The sequence below is a fragment of the Pseudochaenichthys georgianus genome, chromosome 11 (assembly GCF_902827115.2).
Source record: "Pseudochaenichthys georgianus chromosome 11, fPseGeo1.2, whole genome shotgun sequence".
In the NCBI taxonomy this organism is placed as follows: Eukaryota; Metazoa; Chordata; class Actinopteri; order Perciformes; family Channichthyidae; genus Pseudochaenichthys; species Pseudochaenichthys georgianus.
In genome coordinates, this window is record NC_047513.1 from 31340129 (window position 1) to 31367549 (window position 27421).

Below are 27421 nucleotides of genomic sequence, written 5' to 3' on the forward strand. Positions count from 1 at the left end.
GCTTATATAAACACACGTGTGGTTTTGTGGTACAGAGATGCATGAGAAATTAGTGAGAAAAATCAGATGGTCCGAAATGTTTGCGACACTTAAGCTAAAGCAGCATATTATACCTGGGGTAAAACCAAGTAACCTTTATATCCAACTTTATCCTAATTCTTGAATGTTGTTGTTGTTGTAATTTGTGGACAATAGACCTAATTCGCACAAAATTATGCCACATTTTTGGGTGAAAAGAAGCAAAAACTTTGATTTATTTTGACTATATTTAAGATCAGAGGGAAAACAGGTCAATGGATAATCCCACACTGGTCAAAGTTAAGTGAGAAATCCAATCAAATTTGAATAAAACATCCATCGTTCAATGAAAGCACCCTGAAAGCATGTGTGTGTGCATTAAGATGAAAGAACCCGTTGTGCTGACTTAAAACGTTTTGGAGAACAAGAGGAAGGCACATCGCTTATGCAGGGTTTATTTACAAGAGTTTTCATTTTGTGTACCCATGAAATTATTTGTATCCAAAGCTTCTGCAATTTCAAAAATCAGAATACTGCAGTTCTGAAGCTTGTGGAGTTGAACCAGTGGGAGTTAACAATGGAAAGTGACCTTGGCACAGCAGCTCGTTCAGATTGTAAATGTGGTTTTAATTCAACATGTCGGTATAGTACTTTTATTCAGGGTAAAACTTTCACAGAGAGACATTCAATTCAATCAAAAAGCTTTGAACCTGTATTCCAATGATGTTGTGTTAACTTTATTCACTGATTATCCACACAGTAAGTGGAATACGCCGATTCAGATTGTCTCAGTCTCCCTTAAGGATTCTTTCACACACAGTGACGTCACGAGCTACCCACAATGCAACACGCGCCATATATATATATAAATACGCCATTTTCATGGAGGTGCAAATATCCTGGAAGTGCAAATATAAACAGCTAGCTAACGTAGCCAGGCAGTGCGCACTAGGTTTTTTTTCTGAATTAACGACCGAAGAAATCGCTGCATGTCTTCGGATTACATCTCTGGACTTGAGGGGTGTGGTCGAGGTCGTTACCGGCGTGAACTAGAGCTGTGTGGGTTGTCCGATTGCCTTTACAGACTGCGTCGATTTTGGCTGCATCTACGTCTAATTTCTGGAAGCACCAGGTGAATACCCCACCTGTCACAATAATATTATCATGCCATTGCATATATGTGGTGTTTTAGAGGTGACTAGATATTGATTAAGGCAATAGACTATGATATTCAGTACAGGAAGCTTAGCAACACCTAGACGGTGTACGGCTAAACCCTTGGCCTGCTTGCACCTCGCATAAAACGGCGGATACCGGAAGTACGGTGTCGCCCTCGGCCCAATACGCGTATGTGTGTGTGAAAGAATAAGGTGAGAAGTTCAGTCATCCGGGAGGGACTCGGAGTTGAGCCGCTCCTCCTTTGCGTAGAAAGGAGCCAGTTGAGGTGGTTCGGGCACCTAGTTAGGATGCCACCTGGGCGCCTCCCTAGGGAGGTGTTCCAGGCACGTCCAGCTGGGAAGAGACCGAGGGGTAGACCTAGGACCAGGTGGAGGGATTATATCTCTTCGCTGGCCTGGGAGCGCCTTGGGACCCCCCAGTCAGAGCTGGTTGATGTGGGGAAAAGAACGTTTGGGGCTCTCTGCTGGAACTGCTACCCCCGAGACCCGACCACGGATAAGCGGGAGAAGATGGATGGATGGTGTTGCATATATATATATATATGGTTTATATGGCTGAATATCAAACAAAATGCTCTACGCATGTTAGCAGATAAGAGTCCCAGCTTTAAGTTTTGTCAGTCACATAGTGTTTTTATAATATGCTAATATACCTTAAAGGTGGGGTAGGTCATTTTGGAGAAACCAGCTGGAGTGCGCTAGAATTTGAAAATACACAACCAGAAGAAATCTGCCACTTCCTTCAGACTTCCTTACAGAACCCCTCCTCCAAAGCACACGAACGCGCACATGACCAATGAGGGCACGAGATAAGTTTGTGCCCAGATGGAAGGCTGACAGGCAGGTAGGCCATCCAGTTACTTTAGCCGGCTCAGATGATTGGTCGTGCTTTTCACAGCGCTACGGCTTCCACAGATGACGTTTTTTATGGATTTTGTGTCAAAGCACTTAATATATTAATTGCTATCGGGATGTTAAGAGCATTCCATGGAATATAACAAAAAGTGTATCTCGACCCGGTTTCTCAAACTTACCTACCCCACCTTAACAGACAGCTGGAGCCGGTGATGTTGCATATTGTCAGAAAAGCCCCTTTGAAACTGTAAACGAAAAGCAGACTGGTTTCTTAATACGGATAATATTACGCCAAAGCGAGTAATAAAAAGCTCTCTGCTCTCATCAACATTCAATATCTGAAACTCCACAGACGGGATGAATAAGAATAGATGTTAAAGGCAACGCACACAAAACCTAGGGGGATGTTCTGTGAAATTGCAGCTCTGGAACTAATAATATCACTCAGGGAATAAAAAAATGAAAACGCTCCAGATTTTTACATTTGATGGCATCACATCTCGGAGACTTCACACATTACACCCTGGCTTCGGCAACGGGTATTTCATTTACACAGATATTGACTTTCCGTCTGAGCTTTATTTTGATTAAAAAGGGTAGGCCTGGTTGTGTTTCTCACTCGCTCGATCGAGGATTCTGGGCGCATTGAGGGATAGAAATATCTTCACATAAGATTTGAATTAATGTAGAAATAACTCTGAAGTTAGTCCTCAGAGATGAACAGTCAGCCGTCACGAATAGTTCATTGAATTCAAGGTGAAACAACCTACAGTAACCACATGTTCTTTGTTGCTTCAGAACACAAGGCAAAGTGTACTGTAAGAAACATCAGTATGTTTTCTGTTGAGGCTTTTTAATGGGTTTCTGAAAGGGCTGTAACCCCTGGTTCAATTAGAGCCTTTGAAATCCCGAGGACAAAATAGCAAAAGTGGTCCAATTTAAAATGTATTTTCTTCCCTGTCCTGACATTTTGAAAGTGAGAAGAGTTCATTGTTGCCCAGGAGCAATGTGTTATTTATAAATGTTTAAACTTGCATGGTGGGCTTTTCTAGCTATTGATGTTTATACGTCCTGATTTGAGTATGTGACCAAAATCCTCACACAGGTCATCAAGTGGAAACAAACTGCTCTTCATCATCAAAAACAGTAAATATCCAAAGTGACCATTTGCTCTTGTTGTGATGACATGAAGGATCGGTGAGACTGCAGGCACTTATTTGTTTTAGGATAGAAGATTGAACACAGCGGGATGTGACAAATGAACCTCAGGAGAAAGAGGAATATATGCCATAAGGCTTTCATTGTAAAAGTAAAAAGAAAATTGAGGAATGAAATGACTACGGTTACAAGGAATTCTACATTTCCCCGAATCTTAGGAGTGTGGAGCCTCCGAGTTGTTGTCTTGATAATCCAAGCTCTTCTACAACGTGATTCTTTCATTTGCAGTTTTAAAAACACAGGAATATTTTTCCATGTTTCAATAAATATCTCCGGGTCAGGGTTAAGAAATGCATCACAACAAAAGCGTTGAAAGAAGACCCAACCGTTATCTCAGCATGGTTTGCAAAGGTCTATTTTGCCATTGGAGAGATTATCAAAAGGGTCGAAAGGGACTCGTGATGAGTTTTCAGGGGACTGGTACACAATAGCACAAAAACACTTTTGTTGTTTTTGCTACGATTTGTCTTAAAGGTGGGGTAGGTACGTTTGAGAAACCGGCTCGAGACACACTTTTTGTTATAGTCCATGGAATGCTCTTAACATCCCGATAGCAATGAATATCTGAAGTGCTTTGACAAAACCATCTGTGGAAGCCGTGGCGCTGTAAAAAGCACGACCAATCATCTGAGCCGGCTAAAGTAACCTGATGGCCTACCTGCCTGTCAGCCTTCCATCTGGGCACACACTGATCTCGTACCCTCATTGGTCATGTGCGCGTTCGTGTGTGTTGGAGGAGGGGCTCTGGAAGGAAGTGGCAGATTTGTTCCGGTTGTGTATTTTCAAATTCTCGCGCACTCGAGCTGGTTTCTCCTAAATTACCTACCCCACCTTTAAGTTGTCAGAATAAAACATGTAAGAGAAATAATATGTATTTTTGGGGTGTACTGTCCCTTTAAGGAGGCATACTATTTACCACCATCACAAAAGGCATTACAATTCCTCCTATGGAGCGCATGGATATGTGTCAAATGTCATGAATGCTGCACAATCACATGCTGCTTAAAACCAGTTAAGCCCCATGCCCCCGGTACAGGGGTCAAAACGCAACATCTTGCAAGAAACAGCGTCTGAGGGCTTCTTAACATTTAACAAACTATGAATGTGTCATACCCACTTAACGGGAAGAATCTTAGCTACCAGACAATATTAACCATTTTTAGCTGAACAAAACCCAAGGGTAATGCCAAGCCTCTGAATTAGCCCTGAGCGAAATAATTCGAACGCTCTGAGCACAGAACTCACGGTAGAAATACTTTATTACTTATCGGATCTGCACAAACAAGATATCAGCTAGCAAGCTGAGATTCCACAGATTCTAGAAGTATTAGTATCATCACTGAGCGTCCAAAACTCACGACTCAGGCGAAGCAAACCCAGAAAACACACAACGTAGTGTTACGGGACCAAAACTGAAAATAAGTCTTACCGTTGGTGTTTTCTGATCAAAAGTTGTGTTCAATGGCATTAAAACGCATAACACGCTGCTGAAGGTTAATCCAATGTGTCTGTGTCCCTTTGAAATGATTACTGATAATCCATCTTCATATTTATGTCAATAACGGAGATTTCATATTAGCTGCTATACGAGAGTGTATGACAGCTTCCGGTTCCGGGGCATTCTGGCTGCGCATCACTCATTCACCAATGGGTAATGTTTAGATGGATTTTAGGAACTTCCCCTCGATTCTATTGGCTCTAACGGTTCAAAAGAGGTGTCAATCATCAACATCGACCAATGGGTTCCAGAGATATGGAAAACGCACCCAAATGACCCCAGAAGTGGTTCTTTTTTTCTAAATCTCTCTAAAAAGGTGAAATATCACTTGTTTTGCATCAATCTTGATACAGGGTACTTATTATATGTTATAGTTTGGATTCCTAACGCTTTTAGTCTACCATCCCATCATTCAAGGGTGGTTTTCACTATAAGTAATGTTTTTTTTTTTGGACGGACACTATAATTTACATTTATTTACTATGTTCAATCTGAATTTACTTTAAAATAAAAACATCTATATTGATTCTGACTGTTCTACATCCAACTCACAGGTGTATCATTGCTTTGAGACTAAAGATTATTCATTGCACGTGTTCGACATGCATTGTGAAAGGAGTGGATGTTGTTGAAATGAAGCTTATTATATGGCAACTTTGAGGGGACCGAAATGCACTGTGTGTCCTTGTTGCTGTAGCTTTACTGTTATGAACACAGCTCTAATGGACCTTTACTCATTTGACCTCTCCCCCCCCCCTGATTACTGCAGAGTCTTTTTCGTCACGTCCTTCACACACACACATCCGTGCACCTTTAGTTGCCTGGAGCAATAAAGTTTCCATGGTGTGTTAACTCCCTGAGAGGCTGCCTACTCACTGAATACAGAGCGCAGCAGGAGATGAACCTTCACACGATGATTCTGAACGATTCCCCCAGCTCTCACTTACTATTTGAAACCTCTTAACATGCAGATAAACACCTTTAACCCTCCTGTTGTCTTCGGGTCAAATCTGACCGATTTACTACTTTCATCAATCATAACTTTTTTGTTTTACATTCGATTGCATTCAGGCTTCATGATATCCTTCACAGGAGACATTTGAACATATTAAACCACTTTAATTGAATTCTGGATGATTTAGTCAACTTTGAAACACCCATGGTGTTCCCGGTCACACACACACACACACACACACACACACACACACACACACACACACACACACACACACACACACACACACACACACAGATGTGTTCCCCCCACATGGATCACACCTGACACACACACACACACATACACACACACACACACACACACACACACACACACACACACACACACACACACACACACACACACACATAGATGTGTTCCCCCCACATGGATCACACCTGGCACACGCAATACATGTTCAGTGTCTGTTCTTTGTATATTTACTGCAGTGTTCGTGTGTACCAGTAGTCTGATACAATATGTACAGTTTGAAATGGTGTGAAATGAAATTTGGTGATTAATGGTTTTTGTGTTAATGTAGTAGCAGTTGAAACAGGACCACACCAAAGTAAAGGGGGGGGGGGGGCGAAGACAATAGGAGGGTACATTTGGGTAGAATCCTCTCATTCCACTGTTTTTCACATCACCTTGTTCCACTTTTGGAGCTATATGTCATTTATATATTAAAACCCAAGACTCAATGCTTTTTAGTTTTTATCCCAAATTCAGACTGATCTGTTTGTTGTCTGTACTCTTGCATCTCCACTTGTAATGCATTTCTGTCTTTGTGTAACACTAATCACATGCACAGCGATTTTATCAATACTTTAAAATATGATAATCCATAATTAAATGCATTATTAATGCTGGAGAAAATCCATATCGCATATGTCAGGGAACTCTTTAAATTGATCTATAAGCAAGTTTTAATTCTAGTACTAAAAAACAACTAAAAACTAAATAAATACGCTATTCAAATTGAAATAGCATTATTGGTCAGATATCATTTGGTTTCTTCCTTGAATTGTTCAGGCCTACTCTTCGCTTTCTATTCAAGTGACTTCGGTAATGAAATAAACAAATATAATATATATAACACAGTATTTGACACTCGAGCCACAGTCCAATTGCCCAGTATCATCTGTTCAGATATGAAAAGCCCTGCATGTAATAAAACCAAAGTCAATAAGGTAAACATATCCGCAGCTCTTGTCTCCCCTCAAAATGTTTTTCATCGTTCACATTGAAAATCTCCAACTGTTTAGCATGAAGTCAAATGTTTTTCCCGTCTCTGCACTTCCTTTGATAGCAAAGTGGACAGAATGTAAAGTAGCGCTGATTATTGATGTGTTGTCACGTTCCTCCTCCAAAATGAGACGCCTGCACCATCAATCGTTAACAAAGCGGAAGACCTTCGACGGTGTGAAAAGAGAAGTCCATTTGGACATTTGTCAACGAGAATACTTCCTGGTCGAATGCACTTATTGCAATGTGATGTAATGAATACGTGCTGCTATGCTTCTAGTGATTTCCTCCCCGTCTGTTTTTATCTCCGTGTTTTGACGAGGCCATTTTGCATGCAGACAAATGTTTTCTCCTGCACTTCTACTGATAGCTAGCTGGCAAGAGAATGTAAAAGAGACCTTAGTATTAATGTGTTCTGTCAGGGAAGTTCTCCATCCAAAAGGCAGCGTCTGTCTCATTAATCATGAGCAACGGGGAAGGTGTGGGAAGCCTCGTATGAAATAAACCATCCCATTTGCATTTTCTCTACATAAACATGTCTGCCGAGGTGCTGATTATTCTCTATGTTCTTGATTGAGGGAGGTTTTTGACAGTGGTTTTACACCAGAGTGATTTTCTTTTTTCTTTTAAAATATGAGTCACAACAAGGAGATCGGGGCCAAGGCATCGTGGCATGACAACAAAATAGCTTACAGTGTGGAATTATCCTCAGAGGATTTGGCAAACAACGATTGGAGACGACCATTTCATTGCTGTCCTATTCATCTGTGGCACATGGCTGCTGTCTTTGTTTCATTTAAGACAATCTTTATTCAGATCTGTCACTAAAGTACATCAACAGGGCTGATTTCTTGTTGCTGTATTGAATGATTTCCCTCCAAGATGCACTGAGGAGTTCACCCCGTCTCTGATGTTGTTCCAGATCCACTTGTGCATTTTGATAACAAATTCCACTTCTGTCAAGTAACATGAAAAGCACACTGTCCTCTCCAGAGATCCACAGCATTGGTTGTTTGTTCACACTTAAAAGAACCGATGTTTATGTTCAGCATTGGCACAGCAGGAAGCGGTGTAAGGTCTGTATGTTGGAGGGAAAAATAACCGTGTCGGGGTCGACGGCACAAAGAGTTTTACTTCATCTTGGAAGACTTTGCTCGAGTCCTCACTAACACTAAGAAAGTGGATCACATCAGTCCAGTTCTGAAGTCTTTACACTGACTTCCTGTCTGTCAAAGACTTGATTTCAAAATACTGTTCGTGGTTTATAAAGCATTGAATGGTCTAGGCCAGGGGTCGGCAACCCGCGGGCACTCTGCTCTGGCTCCCTTGAGCTTAGATACAATTATAAGAAGGAAATACAATACAAATATTTGTAGGACTATTTATATTTTGTTGCACGGTTGAAAATGTTTCGTATCTTGTATTTTGAGGTGATACTGTGACATATATAAATAAAAACAAAACGGTTTTAATTAGGTCAACTCAAATATGCGTCACATCCTGCTACCTGACCCCCGGCTTGATGAGCGAACTATGGATACATCAAAGAAAAGAAAAGTACCGGAGGAACACGAAGGGTTTAATTCTGCGTGGACAGAGTTATCTGCTTTCACAACAAATGATGCTGGCTTACCGGGACGTTTGATATGTGGAGAGAAGTTGCCAAAGGTGCTGCAGCCTTTACGTATCGAGGAGAAACACGGGAGAGGAAGACAGCTGACGACCTTCAGTCATAATTCAACCAGTTAACTATTGAGGGTGCAGCTATAGGTTTTATTTATTTCAAAGTGGGCCCATTTGAATTATAGTCATTTCCTTCAAATGTGCAGAGGACTCCCCAAGTGCTGTGTTGATTTATTTTAAAGTATGCCTGTGTATTTGTTTTAATTCTCCTTATGAGAGTTTTTTGTTTCTTATTAGAGGGTTTCTATAATTTAATAAATAATAAATGCAAATAAACTGTAGTTTTTGTCTATGATGTAACAATAAATACAACTTTATAAGCTATCAAATATGTTTTGCGGCTCCAGACAAAAGAAATTGGTGGAAAAGGGGGCAAAATGGCTCTTTTTGTCAAAAAGGTTGCAGACCCCTGGGCTAGGGCCAAAATACATGTCTGATCTTCTGCTAAATGATGAACCATCCAGATCTCTCAGGTCTTCAGGGACTGGTCAGCTTTCTGTCCCCAGAGTCAGAGCTAAACATGGAGAAGCAGCGTTCAGTTATTATGCTCCAAGCATCTGGAACAGACTCCCAGAAACCTGCAGGTCCGCTGCAACTCTGACTACTTTCAAATCCAGACTGAAGACTTTTCTTTTTGCCGCTGCTTTTAATTGAACTATTCACATCTTAAACTGCACTGTAATTTTTATTCAAGTGTTTTTTCTTTTAATGTTTCTTTTATTATCTTTGATTTTTAATGACTGTTTTTAAATGCCATTTTCTTAATGTCTTTCATTTTTGTAAAGCACTTTGAATTGCCTTGTGTTGAAAGGTGCTATATAAATAAACTTGGCTTGCCTTGGAAGACTTTGCGATTTACATCACGTCTTCTGCCAACACATAATATTGTTCTTAAACCATAACCACAATTTGTTCTAGTCTTTGTGCCATTAAACCTATCTAAAGCCAAACCACAAAGAAAGACCGATCAGTGAAAAGCTCATGGATCGAACTGTCTTTTCTGTCGTTCAGGAATACAAACGTATCAGAAAGCTGACTCTAACTCTTCCACTTACAGAGTCAATCAGCCCCGAGGCCATAAAACCATCGTATATCTGCAGGGTATTGATATCGTTGTTGATCGATACCAATGACTCTACATATCTGCCTTTCACAGCTGACTTTCTAGCCCACGCTTTGTTCTGGAACAAAGACTCTCTGCCCTCAGTGATCCCAATCTTCACTTCAAATCTATACGCAGCTCCACAAAGGAAGGCAGTGCCACGAGTAAGAAACACAACTAGCTGTAATAGTTTAAGCCATCGGTGTCCAAACTATGGCCTATTGAATTGGCAATCAGGACATTCTAGAAGTATAACTACAATGTGCTTGTCTTATATTGTATTCCTTAAATATATACAGTATGTAAACATTGAACAACGATATTACACAGCAGCATTCATGTGTTTCCAAGCCCACTTTTCAGATACATTCAGTCAACTAAAGTTGAGAACTTTGTCTAAAAAATATTGGATGATAACAAAAAAAGTATTTGCATAACAAGCTTGAAATACACCTTTCATATTTCCCATTATTATACGCAATCTGAGGCTTCTGTTGTCAGGAATGAGCTGCAAAACAAATGGATGAATTTCTATGGAAAGCTGTGTGTAAGTATAAAGAATAATAGACCTGCATTTGATTGACTTTGCTAACTTATAACTTCACTTAATAGGAAATGTCCTCACCTTGTTTTTCTATATGTGGCCCTCGTATATGAAGGAAATATATGAATACATCTACAACTGTTTCTAAAGTCTATTCTCTTGCCAAGAGTTGCTAATCAGACTGCACACAATGCCGTACACAAGATAGTGACATGGTCGGGATTAGTGTTGCACGGTGTACCGATACTTGAAAGGTACCGCGATACCCTGCCGTTAAAAACATTACGATTCCTCCGTTTCATTAGTATCGGTACTTTAAGAATGACGGGGGAAAGTACCATAAGCGCCGTTTTAATAAGAGCCGTGTGTGTTCAGCGCTCTGCTAATATGGCTATCTTTTTAGCTAACTTACCAATGTGGCTAACATCTGCAATGTACATTTTGTCAATAATTATTTATATAACTCTACTATTACATGTTAATAAAATATAAAGTTAACTATCAAAGAAATCACATAAACTCAAGTATAAAGAAGAGACCATGTTGTAAGAAAACACTTAACAGATAAACTACAATTGTATTGATCATGAAAATAATAAAAGAAAAGTATCGAAAAAGAATCGCAATTCTTGACAGTATCGAAACCAAAATGTTGGTATCGTGACAACACTAGTCGGGATATTCTCTAGCTACACCAAAACCCACATACTAATGTATTACTGTTGAACTGCAACACATCCTGCTGACACATCGCAACAAAAGACCCGGGCTAAAAGGCTTTTGATGTGAAACAGAGGTCGTATTTTACAATGGGGGTCAGTGACAGCTAAGGAAAAAGGAAGCAGGACACAACAGCAGGAAGAAGAGCCAATCAAAGACAACACATGTCATGACTCTAGCCCTCACTGTTCAGGAGTTATATCAAGATCATCCCTTTGTTCTCGTCTTCATTTCTTCTGTATGTCTAACATAGTAACCGTTATCCTGCGAGTCAGTGTCTTGCATTATTTACACTGTTGAGGTTGTAGTAATCACAACAGTGAGAAAAGCAATTTGACATGCCACATTGGAGCACAAGTCAAGACATGGTTTGGCTTCTCACTTAAAAAGTTCTAGCATCTCTAGAGTAAATGTCAGTTTCCCAATTGCTGATTTTATCCGTTTTGGTGGAAGCCCACAAACATTGTTTGGCAGACTTCAGATTTAAAGGCGACATGTCATGCTTTTCCGGTTATCACCCGTCCCCTTGTGTGTTATGAAGGTTTTTATGCATGTAAACGGTCTGCAGAGTCAAAACCCTCAAAGTCCACCATGTAGGGAGTAAAACTCTAACACAGAAAATACCTCCCCAAAACGCCTCGTTGGAGATACGTCACTGTCCATTTGATTCTTCCGGGTACATCATGATGTCATGTCGTCCCCGGAACGAAATGGACCAATCCGTGGAGCCGTTACGTTAACCCCCCGCTGATTGGTCCAAATTGACCAATCCACGGACTTCCTCACACACTCAGTGCAGGCAGCTCTGCTGATCTCTCCTCCCTGGATGCAGGCTGATAACAGACAGTTGGGATCGCGGCGAAATTCTCCCCGCAGACCCATTCTCACAGCGTTTATCAACCTTTTTCTCACTCAATATCAAGCCTCACTTATTGTTTTTACTTCGGCTGTGACTTTGTGTGTGCTCAGGGTGAGTTTGGCTGTGTTTAGCTGTGTATCGCTAAGCAAGGAAATCACACCTCCACGGAGCTCAGCGCGATTCACAACGTCCCGACTGGTCCCGACCAATCGGAGCACACTGGGCTCACAGGGAGGGGGGGGGGCAAGAGCTGCAACGAGCCGTTTAGTGGAGAGAGTGAATACACATACTTTACAGAGATGCTGTGAGAAACCAATGTGAGTTTGGAAAATTGCACAGTCTAAATATATTCTAGTCTACCTCAACCATGGAATTATGATCAGTGGAAATGGCCATGACACGGGACCTTTAACGAGCTGCTACTGAAAAGACTGACTTCCTGTCACTTTAATTTGTACTAGTAGGTCTGCATTAAGAACAAAATAAAACCTTGACTTACATATGACAAGTATTGTGTTTGAGCAAAGATACTCTGGCCCTATACATACTTACATTGGATCAGTATGTTATTCCACAACAAAAGACCAGGGCAGAAAACCTTTAAATGTGAAACAGATTCGGTTTCTCACTGAAAATGTCATAGTGGTTCCAGTTCTAGAGAAAATGTCAGTTTCCCAATTGCTGATTTTATCCCTTTTGGTGGAAGTTATTTGGTGGACTTGAAATGTACCAAGCTCATTCTGAAAATGACCTTTGAGTAGGCCAGTAAGCATTCATCAAAATTAAAATGCAAATGCCATAGCAGTCAGTGTTTTGGATGCTGATCACTGGGACTTTTACTGGACTCTGCTGTTACATGATGACATGTGTGCCAGTTGCAGAGCGGGAGGAGGGAGACAGTGAGGAGGTTTGTGTAGGAGGAGAGATTTTCTGTCAGTTCTGTTACAACTTGTACTTGTCCCCCTAGAGGAATTAATAAAAACCACACAACCGTTAAAGGTATAGGTAATTTTGAAGAATCCAGCTCGAGTGCGCTAGAATTTGAAAATACACAGCTGGATCAAATCTGCCCCTTCCTTCAGACTTCCTCACAGAGCCCCTCCTCCAACACACGAACGCGCACATGACCAATGAGGACACGAGATAAGTGTGTGCCCAGATGGAAGGCTGACAGGCAGGTAGGCCGTCCAGTTACTTTAGCCGGCTCAGAAGATTGGTCGTGCTTTTTACAGCGCCATGGCTTCCACACATGACATTTTTTATGGATTTATTGTCAAAGCACTTCAGATATTCATTGCTATCGGGATGTTAAGAGCATTCCATGGAATATAACAAAAAGTGTATCTCAAGCCAGTTTCTCAAACTTACCTACCCCACCTTTAATGTGCCTATTAATATAAACTTGAGAAATCACATTCGAAAGATTGTTGCTTCTTGTGTTAATCTCAAAAGAAGCACTTTTCTTTATGCTCTCCTTTCACACTCCTCTGCAATTTCAACGACATCAAAGGACCTCAAAACTTTTCAGAAAAGTTTCAGAAGTTCCCCCAGTGAAGAAGCCTTCTGTATGTTCAGGGAACAGATGGACTTTTTGGCAGACTTTTCACTTGCAGTGTGGGGGATTAAGACAGGCTGCATTAAATAGCCTCAGCCAGCTCTGCCCTGTCTAATCGAATGCCACAGTGTTATCGGACCCCCGCAGGTTGTTAATAATGTGAACTCCCCAATCCACAGGAGCCTGGTCCAGACCTCCATGCGGACTGTAGGATGGACTCTGGCTGTCACTAATGCACTAAATACAAGTTTGTTTCTGTCTCAGCATGGCGGAAATACTTTGTGTGCGAGCCAAATGTAAGGCCTCTTTGTTTTCTTGCTAATATATGGTAGTTCCCTTATTATTCCCTGTTGGTAGGCGTCTGATGGAGCTTCGAGCGCAGTTATTGTTGGTTGCATTGAGGGGGTTAGATGGGAACGGATAACATGCCAAAATAAAATATCTTTGCATTTCTGTTTTGCTGTAATACCAAATATGACACATGCTTACGAACGCTGGCGCTAATGAATAATATAATGACACCCTTCCAGCTTCTGTCACGATTCTTAGTTTTGTGTTTAGTTTCCGGTTTTATTTTGAAGTTCAGTTCTCACCGTGTTCGGTCTTCCTTCCTGTGTCTGATTGTCTGATTGTGTTCACCTGTTGCCCTTGAGTTTCTGCACCCCCTGCCCAGCTGTGTCTTGTCCTGTGAATACCCTTCTGTGTATTTAGTCTTGTCTTCCCCTTTGCTCCCTGTTCAGTCGTCGTCTTCTCGTCAATGTTACCTCCCTGTCCGTGAGTTTGTTCTTGTTCCTTGTTTCACCCGATTAGTGTTTCTTAGTTTTTCTTTGTTTGTAATCAGCTTTTTTAATAAAGCTCGCCTTTTGTTAATACTACTTAGTTCCCTTTTCTAGTGCGTTTGGGTCCTCATACCGTTATCCTGACTGCTTCGTACATACATACTAAGCCCGCCCACTTTTTAGCAGTTCAAACTACGGTGGCCGACAGATAAACTTGTGGCCCCACGCAAAGTTATGTGCGGGCGGTGGTGGCGAAGTCGATAGGGACTTGGCTTGGCAACTGGAAGGTACAGTTCAAGTCCCGGCAAGACCAAGTGCTTCCCGAGGTGTCCCTGAACAGGGCACTGTTCCCCACACTGCTCCTAATACAGGATGGGTCAAATGCAGAGAAATAATTTCCCCACGGATGAATAAAAGTCCATCTGTTTCGCGAGCGTCGACGGGGAGTTTATTGAAAGTGCTGCTTAAACGTTACATGTCAAAAACAGAATGCTGCAGGAAGCTCAAAACACAACGGAAATGTGCTGGGCTGGGACCTGGACGACTGTCACTTTATTATTTTAACATCTCATGATGATTTTGTCACGTTGCTGAAGATATTTCATTATTTGCATGTATTTTGTCACATTTGTGTTTTTTTTGTTTATGTTTTTTTATTCTTTATTTATTTGGGGTAACGTTTTATTAAAACTACAGTTTGGCAAATCATATATTTGTAGAGACACGAAAATGACAAATTTAAATACCGAAAAAACAAAATTGGTCAAATAAAATAAAAACGAAAAAGTACATAGGGGTTGTTTGAAATGACAAATATCTACACAAGTACACAAGTATCTAATTAAACAAACACATATATATGCCCTCTCCCCTCAGTACCTCACAGATCTCCTCCACCCATACATCCCGTCCCGCACCCTTCGATCCTCATCCTCACTCATCCCCCCCTGCAATGTAACACTGCCCCCTGTTTTATGTCTTGTATACGGCTTGTTATGTTCATTGTTAAGCGACTTTGGGTTAATGAAAGGCGCTATATAAATTAAAGTTATTATTATATATCGTTTACATTTGTGTTTCTCCATCCTGCCCCTATTTACAGATAAATAATGTATGTCACAGTAAATAATCTTAAGATGCTGCTACACTTCTGCAGTTTAGCTTCACCATGTAAACCAAACCAAACCAAAGAAAGTTTGGGGCTCTCTGCTGGAACTGCTACCCCCGCGACCCGACCACGGATAAGCGGGAGAAGATGGATGGATGGATGGATGTAAACCAAACTCACACTGAAAGGGCCTCTTATCATGCTGGGTAACGACTAAAGCAGTAATTATACCTGTTTCAACATGTCTTCTTGCCCTACGGATGATTATTGATGTTGCACTGTAACTTTGGGGATTTTTAAAAGTACTCCAGTCAGAGTTATTGTGTCCATTCAGGCGGTTTCTGGTGTGTCAGGCGTTTGAGTTGGACTACCAAATACCAGGAGAGGATTTATGAATTTCATATGTGTAAGCACAAAATGGTTTTATGCTGTAGTGAAACGGTGAGGTGGGGGGGACATACCGTATTTTGTTGCGTCAGCTAAGGTTATTGTCATATGCCCAAAGTGTAGAAATGGCAATTAAATTCTTCTGACCTGAGCTCCTCCAACAATGCAACATATATAATAAAATACAAAGTAGTGCAAAAAGTCTATATACATATCAATAGAATATGATATGTACAAGAACAGAATAGGAAATTAAATAATGTAAATGTAGACAAAATTAAATATGTAAGCCATGTTTGTTTATCATGTCTTCGTGAATAAATGTGCAGAAAACATACTGATTATTGCTTGCTTTGAAATAATGACAATACAATTATATTTGCATTTTAATCCAAGTGCCCATAGCATTAGTCATTGTTCATAAATCCTTGTTTTTGCTTTAGGTTACTCCTCATTAAAATGATCATGTTAGGGGTAGTTAACTTTATTGATCAATACCAACCGTTTTTGCAAGAAATGTTTTTGTGTAAATGTGGAATATTTAAATATTAGACTCAAATATTAGTGTGAAATTAAATTAAGCCACAGGCCTTGGGTGCAGTAAATATGTTAATATTCTCTCATTTCAGAATGAATTATAAGTAATTAGTTATCTCATTATTGTAATGAGATATTCAAGAGTGTATTATTGAATTAGATGCATAACTTGATTAGAAAGCCACTCCACGGGTAATGCATTTTCCATTTGTGAACAAAAATGCATTTATGTTCACCGGGGATGAGATCTCAAAGAGTTAAAAATGACTCAATTAATCTTGACTAGCTCTTAGAGACACAATTCTTTGCAAGGCTGAACTTTTTTCAAATTCGTTGCTATCCATCCATCCACATATATTTGGACATTTGAGTGCCATTCAATAAGCCCTGATGCAGGAAGTGTGAGACACGTGTCGCTTGAAAGGAATGGTGCACAAAAGAAAATCCTGGTGAAATATTGGTTTGAGACAATGACCTTGTTTATTTAAAATCAACATATTAAAAACGTGTAAATGTACTCGAATTAGACAAAAGGCTAGTTTTCACCGATAGTCCCTTTGCCAGATGCTGATAGGCATCCTGAAAGCAAGAATACAAATACCACTGCATTGTTATACAAAAAAAATGTACATATTTACAATATACGACATCACTGAATACAGGTAAGGAGCAAGTCATGATAATAAAGAAAACACACACACACACACACACACACACACACACACACACACACACACACACACACACACACACACACACACACACACACAATGTATACATCACTTTACGGGACATTACATTGACTTACATGCATTTCCTGGAGACTTATCCTAACCTTAACCGTAACCAACACATGCCTAACCCTTACCCTAACCCTTACCCTTAACCTAACCCTAATCCTAACCAAGTCTTCACCCTAAAATTAATGATTCCCCTCATGGGGACCTCCAATTTGTCCCCATATGGGAAGCCAGTCCCCACACGTGACTATGTAAACAGATTTAGGTCCTCACAAGTATAGTAATGCTAGACCACACACACACACACACACACACACACACACACACACACACACACACACACACACACACACACACTCACACACTCACACTCACACATCACTGCTGACACTGTTGGTTATCAATGAGCCACTTTTTAACACTGTGCTTGAGAGTCGTAGGATGAGGACTCTCCTATCGGTTGTGGTATTGAATTCTATTGATGGGACGCGTGGAATGAAAAGACAACTAACCACATCATTAGACACAAGGTGTTACTTATCTGTGCCCAGGGAGCAGGGGACTTTTGGAGTTTAAAGCGTTAGATAAAAGCAATGCTGAATGTGAGCAATTTTTGGTCAAATAGTTCATGAAAAATACGACTTTCAGTGAAACCTTTGAACACCTTTGTTATCTGTCCCCATGTTCTCCCGGTCTGTTCTGTCTCTACCACTTACTATGTCATCTTTTACTTTCCCTCGACAGGTGTATCCGGTAAAACCATCTCTCAGTTGATCATTTCCAACGTAGTTTTCAGTCTGTTGTGATACATATGGATGCATTTACAACCCCGCCTAAACACACTTTCTGCTGCTGAAAACATTAAAGAGGAGGGTCATCTCTATGAAGTGACTCCTTCCTCAAACATGTCCTCATGTATCAGGAAGCATGGTGCCTCCACTGACAGCCTTACATTACGTTAGATTTAACTTGTTAGACGCTTTTATCCAAAGCGACTTACATACTCAGTACTGTGGGCAATCCCCACTGGAGCAATTTGGGGTGAAGCGTTTCAGGGACACAACGACATGCTGACTGCAGTGGGACTCGAACTTGCTACCCCCTGATTCAAAGTTCAGTGCACTATCCACTGAGCCACAGCCTCCCACAGCAGACTTCAAGACTTCCAATCGAGCATTTAATTACCCACCATGCCACCCGTGGTTTTCACAGTGTTTGACACTTGGATATGAATCTGCACAGACATCTCCTGAAGCCATCTTTGTTCCCATCAGTCTGTAACTGAGGCTTCACCTGAGACTGAGGCGTGATGAAGCTAAAGCAGAGATAAGAAGCCAAATAAGAGATAACAGGAACTAGCCCCTCCAGAGAGGGCCAAAGTACACACATCCCTTACTCAAGTAGAAGTACAGATACTCGTGTTTAAAAATACTCTGGTGAAAGTAGAAGTACTGAATAAACTTCTTTACTCAAGTCAAAGTAGAGAGGCTTTGAAATGTACTTCAGTAAAAAGTACCCATAGCTAGCAGCTGTTTTAAAGAGTACCTGACCTCCCTTTATATTAATAGAACAATAATGTCATTGTTAGCTAATGAATGTTTCCATGCTGAACAACGGCAACATGACAACGTTTCCATTGGTCCCTCTTCTTTAGAGAAGACCAGGAAGTGATGGATACACGGATCGTGTTCCAACCAATAGGGACGCAGTGACTCTAAAGAATAATGATCACGCACCAACACACATTCAGACTAAAGGAACCAGCTGTTTGGGAAATGAGAGAAGTAGAAAGTACAGGTATTTGTGTTCAACATGTAAGAAGTAGAAAGTACAGGTATTTGAGTTCAACATGTGAGAAGTAGAAAGTACAGGTATTTGAGTTCAACATGTAAGAAGTAGAAAGTACAGGTATTTGAGTTCAAAGTGTAAGAAGTAGAAAGTACAGGTATTTGAGTTCAACATGTAAGAAGTAGAAAGTACAGGTATTTGAGTTCAACATGTGAGAAGTAGAAAGTACAGGTATTTGAGTTCAACATGTAAGAAGTAGAAGGTACAGGTATTTGAGTTCAACATGTGAGAAGTAGAAAGTACAGGTATTTGAGTTCAACATGTGAGAAGTAGAAAGTACAGGTATTTGTGTTCAACATGTAAGAAGTAGAAAGTACAGGTATTTGAGTTCAACATGTGAGAAGTAGAAAGTACAGGTATTTGTGTTCAACATGTGAGAAGTAGAAAGTACAGGTATTTGAGTTCAACATGTAAGAAGTAGAAAGTACAGGTATTTGAGTTCAACATGTAAGAAGTAGAAAGTACAGGTATTTGTGTTCAACATGTAAGAAGTAGAAAGTACAGGTATTTGAGTTCAACATGTAAGAAGTAGAAAGTACAGGTATTTGTGTTCAACATGTAAGAAGTAGAAAGTACAGGTATTTGAGTTCAACATGTAAGAAGTAGAAAGTACAGGTATTTGAGTTCAACATGTGAAAAGTAGAAAGAACAGGTATTTGAGTTAAACATGTAAGAAGTAGGAAGTACTAATACCAGAAACAAGTACTTAAAGGTCACCTATCATGCTGTTTTTAGGCAATAGCATGAGTCTTAGATATATACAAATATATGAAAAACATGTCTATGAAGTGTTTTGCTCAAAATACCAAACAGATCACCCATTCTAGCCATGCCTCATATCCCTGTATTTCACTTCCTGTTTCAAAAGTGCTGATTCTTGGTATACAGCTTTAAAAAAGGAGGGGGCGGAGCTCATGCGGGACCCGGCAGCTACTGTCTAAACTAAATGCTGCCGTGATGAAACGCCATATCATGGATTATCAAGGATCTGAAACAGTCTGGAGCTCAAAGGCTTTCTCTCTTGCCGGTTATACCACAAGGTGAGTTCCTTTTTTATTTCCTGCTTCTTCACACACATGCTCTCCAGTACAGGTTAACTCTGAGTGTTAGCGATGCTAATGTGAACACCGACCATATTACGTCCAGAACAGTCGGGCATTGTTTCTGATAGCAACTTTCTGATTGGGCCGTGGGTCCACATTTCAGATATTACGTCATATCGGACGCAAATCTGGATCAGCTCCGTTGTTCCCCGTTTTTAGAGATTTTGCATGATCGGTTCCCTTTAAGATATTGGATAGATATTATGTGATTCAGGGCGCTTCAGGGGCAAACACCTGCATAAGAGGCACAAGGAGAAAAATAAATGATCCCTGCAGATACATCACAAAATAGGAGGAAGCTGGAAGGAGAAGTCTCTGGACAAATGTTCCATACAGTCACTGAGTGGATTTACATACACTCAAATAATCAATGCTAACCTGATAAAGGAATGGCCACAATATATACATTTCCTGATCTGATTAGCTTACTTAAAGTATGCATTTAATTATATTCTTAACTAGATTCCTCTGAATACATTTCCCCATTCATTTCAACAATCTAAAAATACCACTCACTGTATGTAGAAAATAGCATGGAGTCATCTGCATACATGCATAATCAGATATGTGAGGGCAATAATGAAAGAACATAAATAGTGAAATCCAGAGAGCTGCATCCCGACATTTACATTAGTTACATAAAACCATTACAAAACCAATTCAAGGGATTTGAAATACCATTGATCACAAAGATTCCCACTAATCCAATGCTGTGTTAGTTTAAATCTACTAAGAGACGCCATACAGCTGCTTGGCAAACTGAAGAAGCCTTTCTACATCAATAAGCTAATTAAAGAGGACTTTCTATGTACATTTTCAGGTTCATATCAGTATGTAGTGCCTCTACTTTAAAGAGTCCTCTCCTGCTGATGTTCAGGTGTATATCAGTATGTAGTGTCTCTACTTTAAAGAGTCCTCTCCTGCTGATGTTCAGGTGTATATCAGTATGTAGTATCTCTACTTTAAAGAGTCCTCTCCTGCTGATGTTCAGGTGTATATCAGTATGTAGTGTCTCTACTTTAAAGAGTCCTCTCCTGCTGATGTTCAGGTGTATATCAGTATGTAGTGTCTCTACTTTAAAGAGTCCTCTCCTGCTGATGTTCAGGTGTATACAGTATCAGTATGTAGCATCTCTACTTTAAAGAGTCCTCTCCTGCTGATGTTCAGGTGTATATCAGTATGTAGTGCCTCTACTTTAAAGAGTCCTCTCCTGCTGATGTTCAGGTGTATATCAGTATGTAGTGTCTCTACTTTAAAGAGTCCTCTCCTGCTGATGTTCAGGTGTATATCAGTATGTAGTGTCTCTACTTTAAAGAGTCCTCTCCTGCTGATGTTCAGGTGTATATCAGTATGTAGCGTCTCTACTTTAAAGAGTCCTCTCCTGCTGATGCTCAGGTGTATATCAGTATGTAGCGTCTCTACTTTAAATTGCTCAGTAGGTGACAGTAGAGTCACCTAACGTTTTTGATTTGTTGGCTGTACCAGGGTTGGGCAACATATCAAAATGTCAACATTGTTTTCTTTGTGTGTGCGTCACTGTTCAACACAGTGAAACTAATCAAACCTGCCTTTGTTGAACCTGTCCACTGTTTCAACACGGATGCATCACACTGTGAAAATGAACCCATCATTCTTGGCTCTACTGTTAGACTGTCTCGCTCTGAGCAGCTGTAGAGCGGCGGACATTGAGAACATATTTGTCATCACTACTCAAACACATGTATTGTCCTCACAAGGACAGCTACAAAACAAACATGCACAAATGTTATAAGCTTAACCCTTAGTGGATTCAATACAAATACTCAAGCTAATTCGAAATTGACGATACTCAATCCTGGATTCATATTTATTTAAATCCATGAAATCCAAATGGAAAAGAAGGCAATAAAATAATAGACAATAGAACAAATAAAGAATAAAAAAAGACACAACAATGAAAGATAATTTTTTCAAAAAGGAAAAAACATTATATTCCAAAAAATATATACATTTAAATAAAAATTGTTTATTATCAATTATATTTGTTTTTTTAATTATGTGTAAATATTTCTTAGGTTTTTGGTAAATACTTTTTGGTAGGCACTGTAAAGAAATATAATACGAATATATATTTAAAATAAGGAGCACCTTTTGAAACTAAAAACCTCGCTTTGTTAATGACAGATAAAGGATTATCAGCCACAAAGCGATTTAACCAGCGTGTCACTTCAGCCCACATACAGTCAAGCCCCCGGGAAGTGCGCCGGACTCTAATGAAAATAGTGGCCAAACGGCGGTACTGCAACTTCCGTATCTGTCCGTGACGTCACTGGGCCCAGAAAGACTTTTCCCCATTGACTAACATGGGGAAAGAGACGTCTGTAAATCAGCGGATTTAATAAACTACCCAGTATGAACTATTTATAGCCCTTATTAGAATCATTCGGTCCTTAAAGTTGTAAAATGCACTAAAAGCCGAATCTAGATTTATTTTCTGTCTCCATTCATTCTACTGAACCGAGAGTGGGAGCTCGGGGGGCGGGGCTTAAGAGGTGCATGCTCTGTGAGCGTACATACGGGGTGTTTCTCAATGTCGAGTACGCTTGCTTGGTTGCACATGTCTTCCGACAGGGATGCCAACACTCACGTATTGAGCGTGAGAGTCACGCAACTAACCCATATCTCACGCACTCACGCCACACTTGCCTTTCCTCACGCTAAGTTGTCGTCCAAAATAAATGTATATACAAATAAAGTGAAGGAACAGCAAACCGAGCGGTCTACGAAATGAGAAATGAGGTCTTCTGGCTTAGTTCAGTAAAGTTGGAACGATATTGGGAGATTCTGATTTCACGGATCAATAACTCATGAACAAAACGTTATTCAGACACAAATGATGTCTCCTAAGTACCGTGGTAAGGTTGGCAACGAACTACAATCACATTTTGATATGCAGCCGGAGAAGAAACGAGTGCTCAGGGACCGTCTGCAAAGTGCAACTCCGAAAAAAGAGAATACAATAATATTCAATCACTATTATACAGCTTATTAAACTCACTACACACACCAATAGTCTCCTGTGTGTCATACTACAGCAAGGAGTTTGGAAGAATATGCTTTTAAATAATTTTGGGGAATATTTATAATGTAAAATCATCTTAAATAACTTTACTATTATACAGTATATTTCTACCAAACACACTATTTGTATTGTTGTTGTTAGCATCTGGTTAGCTAGCTGCGCTAACGGATATTAAAAGCTGTTTCTGAAACAAGGAGAGGGAGAGCTCTGTCCTGTCAGACTGAGAGATAACTACAGCTCAGTCAGGTAAGGGACTCTCTGTTTAGATAGTTAACTTTAGTCTAGTTATCTCAGTGGGTCTCAAACCTTTTGGTCACCATTTATGAGAATAAATGAAAAACAGTTATACTATATGACAGTAAAACAAGAATACAGTTCAAAAGGTGAGTGATTTGTAAAATATCCATAAAGAAAAAGAAATCTGTTTACAGTTATGTTTCACCTGGATGTTGAGAGAAGTATCCATAAATTAATGTTGCTCTCAAAGTGCACCAGATTGATGCATTTAACTTCAATATTTAAACAAAAAAAAAAATCTTCCCGGGTGAGCATGCCCCCGGACCCCCCTAGAGGAGGTGAGGACCCCCCCCCCCTACACTTATAAAATAGCACTTTACCTCTGCTTACACCTATATGCCATTTTATATGCCGTGAGCTGATTATCGAGCCTTCATAAGAGTCACGGGTACACTGTGTATGTAAGTATTCCACTGTAGCGCCCGGTACATTAATGGGAAACCCTAGGTTGTACATGTTCAATACATTTGTAACACTGTACACATGAACGTTTCTTTTTTCGGTTCACCAACAAAAAAATCTCACTCCGAGCTGTCAAACTCAAATGTTGGCAGTCCTGCTTCCGAGTCACTTGCTTCAGAAGCGAGGCAAGAATCCTTCCTGGCATTCGGAAAACGAAGAGTGGAACAGGCGAGTAAGTGTGCAGGTGTGCGTCACACGAGAGGCCCCGCCTTACATTTAGTCTACACATGTGCAGCCTCGAAATTTTTCGCTAAGAAGTACGCCGAGCTCGGTAGAATTCCAAGTACGCTGGACATTGGAACAGTCCTTCGGCGGCACTCGATGACGTAGTGTGCTTGAAATAGATGCCTCTGCTCTGACAGCCAGGCATGATGGGTCATTTTGTCCTCATGCGCCAATGAACAGCTCATAGGAAGGAACGAGACCTCGCCTCCGACGCATCCAGTTCTTATTATACATCCATGCATACAGTGGATGAATATTTCTGCCTACACATTGTGTTTACTACATTTCCCTGGATCCTGAGTCACCTCAGACAGAGCCATTTGCATAGATGTCTAACCAAGAGTCAAATACATGTATTTCATTCTGCAACGCTAGAAAATGCGCAAACAGTCGTTTTTATGGCTGAGCTGTGGGACTGTAATCTGAGGTTAGAAGATACACTTTCACCCAGTTCATTTCTCCAGGGCTGTATTTTTTTTAATGTAGACTCACCTTTTGTAAAATGTGGGATCAGGGACCTAAAAAAAGGTCCGAAGTCTAAATATTTGATGTGTTTAAAACCACATTTCTACATGCTGCTATTTCTTATTACACACATGTCCCATTACTTTGCCCGACAAAATTATTCATGACGAGCGAGAACGACTTTTGACTAAGTCATAATTAAATGTCTGCTTTTTATAAATGCCCTGGATTCTCATTTTTCTGGTCCTTCATTTAAACATGTTCAGAAAAAATGGCAGGGCTTTATGATGACACCGGGTACTTTTAAACTCAAAGGAAATTCCAATATCGTTTTAATTCTCTGTACATGTTTGGATTAAAATCCCCCATTGAGCTGTCAGGCGGTTCTGTATTGTACGCTGATTAAAGACACCAATAATTGGGAAACGTTATAAATCGACTGAATACTCAAACTGGGTTAGAATAATGTGGAACTTTCTTAAGAGGGAAGCATATCTGTTATCCAAACAATCCAAATCCACCTGCGTCTGTCATTTCAAATAACTATATTCCCCTCACATCCGCAGCCTCGGAGTCATCTTCGACAGTCAGCTCAAATTCCCGCTGCCTCCGCTCATCAGAAGCCAACCTCCTATCCATCCCCACCCGCACCAATCACCGGACATGGGGGGACAGAGCCTTCTCCGTCGCTGCCCCCTCCCTCTGGAACTCACTCCCCCAACCCATCAGAGACTGCACTGACCTCACCACTGGCTTTTAATGTGTGATTGTTTTTGTATTATTTGACTTTAACTTTAACGATATATTTATTTGTTGTTCCTTCCTTTTCTTTTCTCTTCACTGTCTATATCTGTAAACGTCTTTGAGCACCTGTAAAAGCGCTAACAAATTAAATCTATTATTATTATTATATTACTTCCTTTTCAACGTCCTATCAAACGAACACATACGCACATTTCCCTGCTCTAATCCCTCTGTATAATTACCTTCCTGAGTCCTCATCACACACCTTGAGACTTCAATGTTAGCCGCAGAGGCATGACAACGGTCGGAGGAACATCCAGCATGTGGTCACGGCTCTATCTCCGTAACAAATAGGATCACATGTGTGTTGGCAAACCGTATAGAGAGTACAGCCTATAGGATATGCAGCCTCCATAATCAGAACATGCACACAATGTAATGCATGTCATCTTCCTCATAACATGAAGGAAACGGAGCTAGATTAGCACCCCATGATACACGTTACCTTCAGGTATCCAGAGTGGCTTCATATGACAGCTTTAGTAGTATCTAACTATAGGTTTCATGCATCATCAATAGATGCCTGGGTGCCTCTTCCATTCACTATACAACCTGCTATTTTCTCCATCATATTTTTAATAACCACCATGTAAGCGTTACCCAATCGAGATCAATCGCTTGTTTATGGTCTTGTCTATTTAATTAAGAGGACATATTGTGCTCATTTTCAGGTTCATATTTGCATATTGTGCTTCTACTGTGACATGTTTCCATGCTTTAATGATTCTTTAATAATTGTAACCCATGAGGTGATATCAGGGGCGGACTGGGACTAAAAATCAGCCCGGGACTCTCTACCGGCCAACCTCGGTACCGCAAGTAAATACCGCTAGTAAATTATCGACAGGACGGGACGGTGCTAGTGACTTATCCGACCGGCCCACATCGTCCGACCGGCCCACTTCAGTACCGGCCCATCGGGATTCGTCCAGAACGTCCCGATGGCCAGTCCGCCACTGGGTGATATATAAACCAATACCACTGATGTTGTCCTGATAATGGTGTTGGTACTTTTGTGTGTTTCATTTCGTAGAACGGGGTTAGGGTTAGGGTTAGGGTTAGGGTTAGGGTTAGGGGTTAGGGTTAGGGAGAGCCCTTGTTGTTAAACTTTCTGTCTTTGTGTTTTCCCGCCTTCTGTGATTGCTTTGTGTTTCTCTGTATGTTTGTGTTAATTTGTCCTGCCGTTGTTTCCCCTTATATGGTTCTGCTTTTCGATGTTTCCTGTCCCTGTTACTGTATTATCCCTCAATTTTCTTTTTGAATGTGCTACTCGTGCCATGCTGACTCCTTCTCATTTCTTTTTTGTTGTTTTTCCCCTCTGTTTCGTGTGAACTTTCCTGCTCTCTAGTTTCGTCTTGACCTCTGTTGTACCAGCTTGACGTTAATAATAGAAACTCTCTTTCCTTTACTTCCACTGCATTTTGGTCCAACTGTTATCCTGTGACAGATATATAATCAATAAGCTATTATACATGTTATATTTTGTCGATATTGTGTAATGTCCTTGCCAACTTATCAGTACTCAATGTAAGACGGGATATCACTTGAAGCGTTTATTGGTTGAAGGACTTCACATATTGACACTAGTTTGTTAATATGGTACAGGTATCGCTAGTAGTTAAAAATGTTAATCTGAAGCTTTCCACCACCCAATTTTCCACATTAACCTCTGTCTATATTCAGCAGACGCGCTTGTAAAGAGAACCTGAGTTGTAGAGGTTCAGGCTATACTATATTGTCCTATCCTCTAGATCAGTGCTTCTCAAAGTGTGGTCCGCGGACCACTGGTGGTCCGTGAGTATATTGGTAACATTTCACATTTGAAATTAATTAATTAATTTGAGTTTTCCGCACTCTCGCGGGAATATCTCCGCAATGGAGCGAGCTTAAGTTTCACTTTCAATTGCATGATATAGCCCAGATAAACACCTTCATCAAACATGTGGCCACTTGTTTGTACCATATTCAGGCGATTTGTAATCTGTTCTAGAAAAACGATGTTATTTTGGATATTTGTGAAGTTAGGTGGTCCGCGAGTGTTTTTTTATTGGTTAAGTGGTCCTTGGTATGAAAAAGTTTGAGAGGAAGCCATCTTTATTGTGATTCGTCACACTTTGCTGTGCCTGCAGGGGG

General features: G+C 40.5%; 1 protein-coding gene across 2 annotated transcripts in view; it reads right to left on the bottom strand.

The window, feature by feature from the left end:
- The window catches only part of st3gal1 (ST3 beta-galactoside alpha-2,3-sialyltransferase 1), a 128562-nt gene that overhangs the window by 66274 nt on the left and 34867 nt on the right, over positions 1–27421 (bottom strand). The window lies entirely within an intron of this gene.